General features: G+C 49.8%; 1 protein-coding gene across 1 annotated transcript in view; it reads left to right on the top strand.

Moving 5' to 3' along the window:
* Positions 1-1,112: 1,112 nt before the first annotated feature.
* Positions 1,113-13,604, top strand: part of Ndst1 (N-deacetylase and N-sulfotransferase 1) — a 69,548-nt gene continuing 57,056 nt past the window's right edge. The window contains exon 1 of the mRNA XM_045131984.1: positions 1,113-1,180. The gene's annotated coding sequence lies outside the window, so the exon portion shown is untranslated. The remainder of the gene's footprint in view (positions 1,181-13,604) is intronic.

Here is a 13,604-nt window from a genome sequence, read left to right as displayed (position 1 = left end):
GCAGACTGACTGCTTTGGGCTGGGAGCAGTTGGGGCTCAGCACTAGCTGTTAGGGGCCTTTACCAGCACATGAAACTCAGTGATCTCATGTGTTTAATGGAACCACCATTGTGGCCTGGCTCAACTTCAAGGTCCTTGGAATAGATGGGTCACCATTGGGGGTGGGGAACAAATCAGGTGGAGAAGCCTTTGCATAAAGTGGTCGACCTCTTCCTCTGCCTACTGTGTGTCAGAGAGGCTTCAGCTGCGAACATCTTGGGGGAGACTGACACTGTGGTAAACAATAAAAATATTAAGTGAACCAGGCCATTACAGTAAAAGAAATAAAGGAGTGTTGTAGTCTGGAAATGGGTGAGTGGCGCGAAGAAGGTCTTGCCCTAGAGGGGTTACTCAAGGAGGGACCTGTTGTCCTGAGCTGTCAGAAGAGACCCTGAAGCGATGTCAAAAGGCCAGCAGGGCTAGTCCCAGGGTCCCCGGGGCCGGCGAGCGCTCGTAGGCTCCGGGAGGCGCTGCCGGGCATGCGTCTTTGTCTCCCTCCTTCCCTCTGGGGCCTCTCCGACCCCCAGCGCGGTTCCCTCTCTGACCCCAAATAACTTGTCGGTTTCCCCGGGGCTTGGTCTGCGCAGGGTCCTCATCTCCGGGACCCGAGGCCGCCGCGTGGGGCCTGCACGGGTCCCGCATCTGACACCCCCGGGCCCCCGCCCCTAGCAGCTCTCAGACCCGGGTCAAAGGCAGCCCGCGTCACGTGGTCGCCGAGCGGCTCGGAATCGGCCCGGAGAGCCGGGGGAGAATCCGGCTGGAAGCGAGAAATCCAGCTCGGCTCCGGCGCAGGTCCCGCCCCGCCCCGCCCCGCCCCGGGCCGCGCGCCTCCGCCCGAGCCCCGGCTGCGTGGGTGACCCGTGCCCAGCGCCGCGGGATCGAGTCCGGCTCGCGGCGGCGGCGGCCGCGGCCGGGAAGGTAGGCGCCGGGGCCATTGGGGCCCGGCTGGTCCCCAACTTCTCGCGGCCGGGGGACGCCTCCCCGCCGGGGACGGGCGCGGCCTCGAGGCCGGGCACCGGGAGGCGGGGCGGGGCGGGGGCGGAGCGGCTCTCGAGTTCCCCGGCCTCGCTCGCGACTCGCGCGGTGCCCAGGGGACCCAGGCGTCCTTCACCTCGGGCCCACGCGGCCGCGGCCGCCGCAGGTGAGGGCCGGAGCGGGGCCGGGCCGGGCGGGCCGGCGGGCCGCGCGCGGCGCCCAGCGCGGGCCGGGGAGCAGGGCGTGCAGGCCGCGCGCGGCCCAGGCGGCCGCCGGCGCAAGTTTGGTGCGCGCGGGCGCCGCGCGGGCGGGTGGGCGGCGGGAGGACAAAGAGGCGGGGGCGGCGCGGGCCCGGGGCCGGCCGGGTGCGGGCCTTGGCGGCGCGGCGGCCGTCGGTCGCGGAGAATGTCACTCACGAGGAATGCCTCCTCCCCGGCTCCCGAACGGGGGAAACTTTTGTGTCGCCAGGGAGGGACTTTGGAGGCCGGGTCCCTGCTTCGGGAAGGGGAAGGCGGCCGGACCGGTTTTCTGTTGGCCCCAAGCGGCCTGGTTTCTACCCCTTCCTTCCTGAGGTTCCCAGGACGCCCGAGGGCTGCCCGGCAGTGCGGCGGGACGGGCGGGAGGAGGGACGCCTGTAGAACGCGGGGGCGCGGGGACCTGCCCGCAATCGGAGGACTCCTCCACCTGGCTTTTCCGTACCAGCAGTCTTGTCAAGCTTGACTTCAGCCTCCTCGCATCCCATTGTTTGTCCTCCCCACCGTCCCCACTGGAGCTCTGGAACATCTTGGGGCAGTATTGCCCTGTGATCTGAGGGTCAGGTTGACTGGGTGTGTGTCACTTCCCAGTATGTGACCTTGAGCAGGTTCCTTACCTTCCCCTAACCTCTGCTTCCTCACTAGTAAAATGAGTGAAATTAATTATCTGTGAGAGCGAGGATGAAGGGAAATGTTGGCATACTTATATATCATTCAACAAGTATCCAGTTTACTATGTGCCAGGCACCTAGCAAATTTATTACATAATCTCACTTAATTCTCCCACATTATAATTAGCCACGTTTTACATAGGGGAAACTGAGGCACTGGATGGAAAAGGTCGTATAAATGGGAAGTGAGGGAACTGGGATTTGACTTCCTCCCTGTGTGTCTCAGGGACAGGTCTCTTACAAGATCTGTCAGTCTGGGCTTAGGGTTTTATTTTAAGTTGACTCCTGTGGACTTGCCTCCCTCCCCATCACCCTTATATTCCCTTCTTCCTGGCACATGCCTGGGTTAGGTAGGTCTTGTGCCCTTGCTCTTGTTACTCTGGGCAGCTGGAGCAAGAGAAGAGGAGGTCAGTTGGATCCTAGACTCAGAGCTGTAGCTTCGTGATGGTCCAAGATCAGTTACTCTCACAGTGTGGGTGGGGCAGGGAGGAGCCTGTCTCCAGTTGGGGACAGCTGGTGGCTTTATCAACAGACATTTCCCCACCACACAAAGGATGACAGTCTTTCATCTCCCTCCAGACCAGGTCACTTTCAGATTAGCAGAGGGCAGAGGTAGGGCCAGGAGTGGGACCCTTGGGCAGATAAAGACTCAAGGCCATGGATTTATATACCAAGTGAGCTCTTGTGTAACTTGAATACAGCTAGGTTCTCATTGCCAAACCAAGGGCCATGACGTTGTGCTTCAGCCTTTAAAGACCTTGTGTATGCATGTGGACTTTGAGCAGCTTTAGAATTGTAGAATTCTTATACAGGTGCCCATCTTTACAGGTTTCTGAGTCCAGCTAGGGCAGAACTGGGCACCTTGTAGGCCCTTAGGATAGACCCCATGAGTGAATTAGTGACTAAGACTCCCACTGGTTTTCACACCCTAGGTGTGACCTCTTATGATTACCAGTCAAGCTCTGATTGGGGAGGGGGAGGGTCTTGAGTAATTACTTAAGATAGAAAACAAATTTCTGTTTAATGACATCTTAAAAACCTGGGGCTGAGGGTAAGTGTGTTGGGTAAAGTGGATGATGAAGTTCTTTGGGGGTAAGGGATTGTGCTCACAGCCCTAATTGCTCCAAGGCTTCCCAGTACAGAATGTGGGATTTGCATGGTTTGTAGGCTTTTTTTGGGCCCTGGGAATAGAGAGCTCTCCCAGGCTGACATCACTGTCAGCTTGTAGGAACAAGAGTGGAAATTCCCCCACTTAGCTCTAAAAAGCAAAGGATTAAGTAGAGGACTAGAAAGCTGAAAGGGGTCCTGAGCGCTGGGGCTGTCCCTTGTCATGTGGTCAGACTCACTTGTTTGTCTTTGTGATCAGAGCAGGGAAGGCAGGGCCTCTGGGGAAGTCAACAGGTGAAGAAAGAAAGCCAGAAAGCAAGAGAAGTTGGAGAGGGAGCCTCCATTTACAGGGGGATGTGCAAGAACGGTTTTATAATAAGATTGAGGATGTAGTCAGGAATAAAAACCAAAGATGGGTTGTCCCAGGAGCCAGTTTAGACAACTGCACTCCATAGAAACTACAGAGATGCCTCAGTAGCTCAATACTCTCTCTGTTCTGGCCTTGGGGCTCTCTGCTTGCCCATGCTCTGGGCCATATGTCCATGCTTTGGGAGCACAGCCAGGTCTGCAAGTCTCTAGATCCTGGGCAGGCTTCTCTTACTGGGTTGGAATGTAATTTTGAGTATGACTTGAAATAACTGGACTGTTTGGAGGACTTGGATGCTCTTTACTTGAGATGGAAAGTTGGGGTAATTTTAAAAATACGTATGGAAAATGTCTGTGCCTGGGGTGGCTGGGGACATGAAATGGGGTGAGTTTCTACTGGATTTTGACTGAAGAGGCTTTTGCTCTAACAGGGGATGGCAAACCAGGATTGGAAGGAAGGCTAGGGGCAGAGTGTAACCTTAGATTAGTCGTAGATGCCACTGGAAGGGCAGTAGAAACTGAGGATTGAGGATGCAGACTCTGGGAAGGAGACAATGGGAACAGAATTCCTGTTTTGGAGTTGTGGCTTTATGTTGTAGCTGACAAGACAGTTATAAGCATTCATTGAGGTGGTGCCTATTACTGTGCCTTATGCCAGGCATGGTGCCAGGCTCTTTACAGACACTGTATTGACATCTCACAGTACCCCACAAAGTAGCCACTGCTGTGCACTCCACCCTGTCCTATTTTAGATGGGGAAAATGGGGTGGAGTCAAAGCATTGGAATTTGAACTCACACCTTTTTTGTTTGTATCTTATTGTGATGCTTTTCTCAGGATCAGTTGGTCAGAGATAGTGGCAAGAGTGGCACAGCCGAAACCAACTCAGAGAGGCTGCTAAGTATGACCCAGCAGAGCTGAGGAAGTCTGACTCAGGCCTTGGGATGGAGGGGAGGAAAGAATACTGCAGGATGCCCCTTGAGGGGTGGCATCACTGGTAGCCTAAGGATTAGGGAAGAACCTTATCACTGCTTTTCAATCTTGGAAAGGCTCCCTAGGGGCAGAGGGCATAGTTTGATCCTGTGGGGCTTTTGAGTACAGAGATAACATAAGGGTAAGAGCCCAGGATGGACAGCTAACTCTGGAAGTACACCTCCTAGGTCCAGATCCCATTGCTGAAGGGTGTGTAAGGAGACTGAAGAGGTGGTTGAGGGCACAGGAGGATGCACCAGCAGGGTCTGGCCAGGGTGACTGCTCTCAGTCCACCCCCCTTTTTTATTTTTAATTATTATTTTTTTTGGTTTTTCGAGGTAGGGTCTCACTCTAGCCTAGGTTGACCTGGAATTCACTATGTATTCTCAAATACCCCAAACTCACGGTGCCCTTCCTACTCTATCTCTCAAATGTTGGGATTAAAGGCATGTGCCACCATGCCTGGCTCAGTCCCCTTTTGACCTGAGAACTCAGCTATTGGGTGGTGGTCAGCCCATTCCCAGCCTCACTCTTCTCATGCTCCTGGAGTGGTCCTTTCTACCTGTCTTGGGAAGTTCCATACCTACCATGTGTGAAGAAGCAGTTGGAGAGTTCCTGTTCTCTAGAGTACACCCAGCCCAACCTCTTGAGAGCATCTGGAGCAACAGCCAGAACCTGGGCTGAGGTTTCACAGAAGAACCGTCCTTCTAATTTCATTTCCTGTCTGTGAATTAGGGTCAATCTCATCCTCAACTGTGACTGGATAATGAATTGGGGAAAGGGGCTGGCGGGTTGAAGGTGGGGAGGTGTAGTGGTAGGGGTTGTTCTCCTTATCTCTAGGGGTCACTGCATGTGTTTTCTCCAGCCTGAAGGTTGTCATGATGCTCTGTCTATCACCTTGGGCCTTGTAGTTTAGAGCTCAGTGGAAGGGGTTGGATGAGCCTTGAAACTTGTGTCCTTAGGGCTAAGGCCAGTGTGCCATCAAACTTTTCTTTTTTCTTTTAATTAATTAATTTTTATTTTGTTTTTGAGGTAGGATATCATTTTAGTTCAGGCTGACCTGGAATTCACTGTGTAGTCTCAGGATGGCCTTAAACTCACCATGAACCTCCTACCTTTGCCTCCCGAGTGCTGGGACTAAAGGCACATGTGCCATCATCCCTGGCCTAAACTCTTTTCTTAATGGAGGAGATCTTGAGCTAAGTTGCTTCCTTATTACTTGATATAGGGTGGTTGAATCTAAATTGAAAATGTACATGGTGAATGAGCATTTGTTTATTTGAGGGCAAGCTATGGGAGGTGTCCCACTATGTGATTGCAGCATGCTGTGACCCACCCTTCTCAACCATCAAGCAGAGCCTGCCTCTTTCCCTCTGCTTGGCCATGCCCTTGTCCCTTTCTGCCTCTTCAGCTCTGCTTTGGTGAGAAGGCTATATCCCAGGCACTTCCTCTCTCCCACCCTCAAGTTGTCCCCTGCCAGTGAGCAGCTCTGGTGTCTCACTTTTTCCATGTAGCCATTTCTGATTCTCAGAGCTGCTGTTGCATGCTCTCTTCATGTGTGAACCTGTTGGCTGGACTTTGCACAGGGGCATTCCATTCTTGGCTTTGAACTACAGCTCCTTATGAACATGTCTCATCTCCTCTCAGCTCTGTATTCCAGAGTCAGGGTTGTCTGGGATCCATTTCCAGAAGGATAGGAAGTATTTCCAAGTAGAGTACCAAGTTCAATTCTTTTTTTAAAGATTTATTTTTATATATTTATTAGAGACAGAGAGAGAAAGAGAGAGAGGATGGGTGTGTCAGGGTCTCTAGTCACTGAACATGAACCCCAGATGCGTGTGCCACCACATACATCTGGCTTACGTGGGACCTGGAGAATTGAACCTGGGTCCTTAGGCTTCGCAGGCAAGTGCCTTACCAAGTTAAATTCTTAAGTCTCGGCTCTGCCACCAGTAGCTAATTCCTAAAACTCTCTGGGCGCTAGTTTCTACAACGGAATATTCCTGTTTTGGAAGGACATTGACACATAGAAAGATTACAGCAGGTGGGGCTTGTTCAGAGGTAACTGGTTTTTACTGTAGAAAGTTATAGGAAGTATTTCCAAGTAGAGTACCAAGTTCAATTCTTTTTTTAAAGATTTATTTTTATATATTTATTAGAGACAGAGAGAGAAAGAGAGAGAGGATGGGTGTGTCAGGGTCTCTAGTCACTGAACATGAACCCCAGATGCGTGTGCCACCACATACATCTGGCTTACGTGGGACCTGGAGAATTGAACCTGGGTCCTTAGGCTTCGCAGGCAAGTGCCTTACCAAGTTAAATTCTTAAGTCTCGGCTCTGCCACCAGTAGCTAATTCCTAAAACTCTCTGGGCGCTAGTTTCTACAACGGAATATTCCTGTTTTGGAAGGACATTGACACATAGAAAGATTACAGCAGGTGGGGCTTGTTCAGAGGTAACTGGTTTTTACTGTAGAAAGTTAGGAAGTGATATCTCTTTAGGATGGAGGGAAGAATCCCTAGAATCTGAGATGGGTCTGGAGGTAGGAACTGAGCCCAGGAGCTCGAATGTGATTAAGACACAGAGGAGATGATGACCTCTGTGATGATTCAAAAGGCACCAAAGTGTTGAGAAGAAATGACAGAGGAGTGCTCAGCACTGAAACATCTCTGTCATCCCTTCCAGAGCTCAGGGTCCATTGTGAAAGTGGTGGTAGGAAGAATATAAGAGCCAAAGGAAAGATTGGACTCCTTACAATGTACTCTTCCAGACACAAAATGGCCTGTGGCCTGGATATCCATGATCTTGCAGTGCCTGGCACTACCTACGCACGGGAAGAAAAGATGATGACATCAAAATAAAAGAGAGACTGATTGAGAGGGAGAGAGGATATGATGGAGAGTAGAGTTGCCAAGGGGAAGTGAGGGTTAGGGAGGGTATTATCATGGTTTATTGGCTATAATTATGAGATTTGTCAATAATAAAGAAAAAAAAAACACAGAAGAGAGAGGTTAGATTCTGAATGTGCTGCCTACTGGGCTGAGATGGTTGTGTCATCAGGTCTAGAGAGAGAGGGAACTTGCTTCCAGGAAGCCTGACAGGATTTTCTGCCATTGTCACTCCTAAACTTTTCCCTTTCTCTCCTGTCATGTAGCTTAACGTGCCCATAGGCTCAGTGTCCTCCTCGGTGGCTGTACCAGATGAATTGGACTGGTGGCTGTGTGGCTGCCCTTATAACTAGGTACTTGGACCCTTGTTGTATGGGCTGTGTATGGCAAGAAACTTTTTAAGGTAGGGAGCATTGGATGGTATTAGAGAGAGGTGATTGGAGCTTGACCTTGGAGTGGTGGCTAGAAGACCCAGACCAAGCCAGGGTTGAATGGAAGCAAGACTTGATGCTAAACAGACTGGGGGCAAGTTGCTGTTGAGACCTTGGGCAAGTTCTTTATTTGTATGAAAGGGACAATAATTGTCCTCAGATGCCACATCAGAGCAGTTAGACAGTGTATCAAGGTGCAGAAAGGATGCTTAACTGTCACCTCTACACAGGTGACTTGTGATTAATGTGGTTGTTACTCCCTTTTTTATGTTTTAGTTGTGGTCTCTGTATCCCTTCTTGCTGGCTTATAATTTATTATGTAGACTAATCTGGGCTCAAATTTGCAGAGGGGATTGCAAGTGTGAGCCACTTTATCTGGAATTTTTTTTTTTTTTTAATTTTTGAAGGGGGACAACATCGCATATGTAGCCAAGGATGATGTCAAACTCCCTGTGTATCCATGATGACCTTGAACTCCCTATCCAGCTTGTACCTCCCAGGAGCTAGGATTACAGGCATGAAGTGTTCACTTCATCCTGACAATAGTGGGAGATGGAATTGTCACCACCCCTTTCAGCAGATAAGGCTTAGAGAGACCAGCAGTTTTAGTCCAGAGTTTAGACCCAAGGGATTACAACCAGGTTTTGCTGATTTGCCAGGGGATCTGCTGAGCAGCCCCTTGTTCTGGTAGGCAGATTCAAGGATGGATATACCATGGAAACACTTCAACTCAGATCAGCGTCTGCCATCTACCCTATTCTTTCTTGCTTGTGTCCCCCAGGTACTTCCCAAGTTCTAGGGATTCTCTGATGGTGTAGGAACCTCTTAATCTCAGAGGCCTGAGTCCTGAGCAGGAGCAGGGTCTTGCTCAGGCTTCACAGAGTATTACAATCATCATTGGGACCACAGCTTAGAATTTTGTCTGTCCCAGACTGGAGAGATGGCTCAGTGGGTAAAGGGCAAGCCTGAGTGTCTTAGTTAAAGCTCTAGTTATAAAAATCTGGAAGCCTGGGCTCCAGAGATGGCTTAACAATTAAAAACCTGGAAGCCATATTGGAGTTTTGTGATCTTAGCATGCTGTCAGTGAGATGGGAGGCAGAAATAGGAGAATTTTCTGGAGGCTCACTGCAAGTGCAAGTCAACAATAGTAAGAATGAGAGAGAAAGAGAGAGAGACTCTGCCTCAAACACCACAGAGGGAGAAAACTGGCATTCAAAAATTGTGCTCTGACTACCACATGCACACTGTGGTATGCACATGCCTGTACTCATACATGAACATGCACGTGTGCGCACACACATGCAAATTATCTCTATCCCAACCAGGGAATTCAGGGATTTTTGTTGTTTGTTTGTTTTTCAAGATAGGGTTTCACTGTAGTCCAGGCTGACCTGGAGTTCACTATGTTGTCTCAAGGTGGCCTCAAACTCATGGTGATCTTCCTACCTCTGCTTCCAGAGTGCTGGGATTAAAGGCATGCACCACCACGCCTGGCTCTTATTTTTTGCAGGGGACTTTTTGTTTTTTAATTCCCAAAGTGTTGTTTTCCCCTTTTGGCAGGCTGGATAATTGTTCCGTCAGGATGGTCCAGGTTGATGCTGAGAAGAGAGATGGGGGTGCCTTGTTCAAAAGATGCCAAAGGGGCCTGGAGAGATGGCTTAGTGGTTAAGACGCTTGCTTGCGAAGCCAAAGGACCCAGGTGTGATTCCCCAGGACCCATGCAAGCCAGATGCTCAAGGTGGACATGCGTCTGGAATTTGTTTACAGTGGCTGAAGGCCCTGGCATGCCCATTCTTTCTATCTGCCTGTTTCTCTCTCTCTCTCTCTGTCAACTCAATGAAATAAAATAAAATAAAATAAATAGCTGCCGAGGGGGCTGGAGGGATGGCTTAGCAGTTAAGGTGCTTTCTTGCAAAGCCTATGGATGCAGGCTCGATTCCCCAGTACCCCTATGCACATGGTGGTGCATGGGTCTGGAATTTGCAGTGGTTAGAGGCCCCAGTGTGCGCATTTCCTCCCTCTTACTCTTCATCCCTCTCTTCCTCCCTCCCTCTTTCTCTAGTCCCTTTCTTTTTTAAGTAAATAAATAAATAAATAAAATTATTTTTAGCCAGGCGTGGTGGTGCATGCCTTTAATCCCAGCACTGAGGAGGCAGAGATAGGAGGATTGCCATGAGTTCAAGGCTACCCTGAGACTACATAGTGAATTCCAGGTCAGCCTGAGCTAGAGTGAGACCCTACCTCGGAAAACCAAAAGAAGTAAAAAAAAAAATAAATAAATAAAATAAAGCTGCCAAGAAGGGGTGGGGTAGCTTTCACAAGGAAGAGCACCAAAAAGCCCAAACTCCAGACGGAAACCAAATGTATTTTTTAAGTCCTGAGAGGATATTTGGAACAATGGAATTAGGATGGGGGAAGCTGGACTATAAAAAGGGTTTCTTGATATCCTTAAAAAAGTTGAGTCTGTAGGTTTGACTTTTGTTTCTCTGAAGGATGTTTATATAACTTCAGGATCCCAGAGTTCTGTGAAGTTGTCAGACCTGTTTTTACACTCAGGATTTTGTAGCTGGATAGGACTTCATCTTGTAGTTGGTGATAGGAAGAGAGGAGGAAGGGAGGTGACAGAGGATGTGGGCAAGCACCCAGGTCTTCTTGCTCTTTCCAGCCACAGGCCTCTGGCTGGTTGCGGAGATGGTAGCGTTATGGGTGCTCTTTAGAAAAGTGCATCGCTGCTGGGCTTGGGGAAGGCCCAGTTTGGTCAGCAGCAAGGTGGAGCTAGTGGTGGGGAGAAGGATGCATGGAACTGCCAAGTCCAGATGCTGAGCCCAGCTGTGCCCTGTCTGTCTAGCAGCTGGGAGCTGTGAGTCACACCCAGTGCATACTGAGGTACAGGCCATTGTGTATTATGATTCATTCTGTTTTCCCAGTCTTGAAGAGATGACTAGGCCTTGAGCTCCCATTGTGTCCATGTCTGTAGGGACTTAGAGGACGTGGGTATATCCTCTCCTATGGCCTTGCCTCCTATGTCTAGGGTACTCCATGATCATGATCGTCTCATCCCTGCCAGTGCAGGCGTCTATGAGCCCTTGAAGTCAGGTGTAGCATTTTGTATATTATTGTATTGTATAATCAGTGTATTATTTTTCTTAAGGAAGAATTGTCAATTTCATTAAGTTGGCAGAAAACCAGGCATGGCTGTGAAGAGCTAACAGGTGGGCAGGGGCCATATGCAAGGGGCCCTGTGGGGCAGGCAAAAGCCTGGGGTTGTGTAGCACCAAGGTTTCAAGTGTATACTCAGACAGGACTGTCTAAGCCAGCTCTTCCATTTAGGAGCTGTGTGACCTTGGATAAGTCACTTGATGCTTCTGGTTCCTCAGGTATGAAATGGCAGTTATGGGACTATATTTTCACTTACACAACACCTGTGAAGGACTTATCCAGTGCCTGACTCAAAGCTGTCACAGCAGCTTTGTGGTGTGATCCTGGGTCTCCTCCCCAGCCCTGTTCTTGGCTGTCTTCTGGAAGTTGCAGAGGAAGGTTGCTGAACAGTAGTGGGTAGGCAATAAGGACAGTGTTCTCTGCATGCTGGGACTCCCTGCCTAGGTCCTCCCTGGCTTTGTCCTGAACATGGTTATGCAACACCTGGGCCTGGCCTGGCAGGACATGATTCTCAATTTCGTTTTGCCTCTCCATTGTCTCTTCCTCTCCCTTCCTCAGAGCTGTTGTTAGCTTGCTTCATCAAGTGAAATTGGACCCCTGCTATTCTGCTATAGATTGATGGTAGTCCACAGCTTAGCTGTGCTGACAGCCCCTCCTTCCACCATCTTGAGCAGAACAAAGCCTGTACTTTTGCACTTGCTTTGGGGGTTTTGACAGATAACAAGCAGGACAGGTTGTTTTAGGGAAAGTCTGACCACCTAGGTTGCTTAGGACCCTGGTCTGGCCTGCCAGCCTGTAAGGCCAGGAAGTTTCCAGCTTTGTACCCCAATCCCACCTTAAGATTTCTCCTCACAACTATTTCTCCCTTTCATCCTTTCAGGCCAATACCAACACATTCTCTCCCAGATAGCCTTCCCTGCTACCTTAGCTTCAGGAAGTAGGCCTCCTCCAAACTCAACTTGTGTTCTCTATCTCTTTTAAGAAAACCTCTGTGGGCTAGGGAGATGACTCAGTGGCTAAAGGCACTTGCTTGTAAGGGCTGAAGACCTGGGTTAGGTTACCCAGTACCTACATAGAGCCAAATGCACAAAGTAGTGCATGCATTTGGATTTTGTTTGCAGTAGCGGGAGACCCTGGTGTGCCTGTACTCTCTGTCTCTTTCAAACACACACACACACACACACACACACACACACACACACACATGAAAACTGATGTTATTCCACATCTTCCCTATGGACACATTTTGTTTGGCCCATGCCAAAAATTGAGGTAGTTGCCAGTAGGAGATTTTTACACAAAAATCCAGACTTCTGGTTTTACTTCAAAAATGAGAAGCTTTAGCTGGGCATGGTAGTTCAAGGCTGAAATCTCAGCACTTTGGAGGTAGAGCTAGGAGGCTCAGGAGTTTGAGGGTTGCTTGGGCTCTATGAGACCCTGTCTCCCACCCCACAACCCCAGTCATGCCAAAGTTGAAAACTTGAATCCTGTATTCTCCAGGGGCAAGTATTGCAGATGAGGCATGTGCTACCCACTGTCTCCAGCCACTTCATGTGCTTACATAATCTTTCTGTTCCCAAAGGCATCTGAGTTTGCAACCTTGTCCTTAAGGCAGGAAATGCTGTCTTTCCTGCTTGGTGGTGTGCTGCCTGTTTCTCTCCTATGGCTCTTTGAGGGCAATGGGGGTGTGCTTACAATCAGGATTGTACACACTGAAGGAGCATAATAAGATTCCTGTGGGAAGGAAGGTGTGGCAGGGGTGTGTCCCTGTTTGTTGTAAAGGGATCACATTGTGTCCAGTTCTGGATCAGCCTGCCTTCTGACCCTTGAATCTTCCCCTGAAGGTGGAGTGAAGAGTCCTATTCCCATACTAGACAGGTTCAGAGGGTTTTATGTTCACTTCAGGCAGCAGCAGCATCTCAGGAGAGGGGTGCACTAAGAGAGACATGGTTGGATTCGGAGGGGGCAGATGCTGGAAGCCTGGGACTCAGTGGGCAAGTGCTGAACTCTGCTGTCAGGCTGTACAGGGAGGGCCTGGCCTGGCCTGAGTGAGGCCCTCTACTGTGTGGTCTTGTAGCACACAGGCTAAGACATTAAGTGTAAGCCTGAACAAATCATGTAATCAATTTATTTATTTATTTATTTGAGAGAGAGAGAGTTGCAGAGAGAACATGAATAGGCATGTCAGGGCCTCCAGGCACTGCAAACTAACTCCAGATGCATGTGCTACCTTGGACATCTGGCTTACATGAGTCCTAGGGAATTGAACCTGGGTTCTTTGGCAAGCACCTTAACCACTAAGCCATCTCTCCAGACCTGAACAAACCATTTATAACTGAGTAAACTAAGGTACGTAGAGGGAAGAGACTCTGCTAATATTGGCCATGTGTATGTGAGAATCTGGGGTAGGACTGCAGCAGTTCTTCTGACTGTGAACAGTGCCACTCTCCTCTGCCCCGTCCTCCCTCCACAGTGGCATTTCATCCAGCTGGGACAATCATCTGATTGTCTATGGGGAGATGGAGGCTGGGGCCTGGAAGACAGTGTGATCATAGCACCCTGCAGGCATGAGACTGGTTGGGTGTGTGAGTGACCTGTTGAACATCTTCCTTTGTAATGCCTCCAATGGGCCAACTGTCTTTGTAACCTCTCTCCTAATAAAAAATTCTTCTGATAGTCCTGTTGCTGACAGAAGGGAAAGAGCTGGTAAGGCCGCAGCCTTCTCCTCCTCCTGCCTTCCCCT

This window comes from Jaculus jaculus, chromosome 13 (assembly GCF_020740685.1).
Source record: "Jaculus jaculus isolate mJacJac1 chromosome 13, mJacJac1.mat.Y.cur, whole genome shotgun sequence".
In the NCBI taxonomy this organism is placed as follows: Eukaryota; Metazoa; Chordata; class Mammalia; order Rodentia; family Dipodidae; genus Jaculus; species Jaculus jaculus.
Note: the sequence above shows the minus strand (reverse complement) of the source record. Positions and strands in the feature narration are given on the sequence as shown.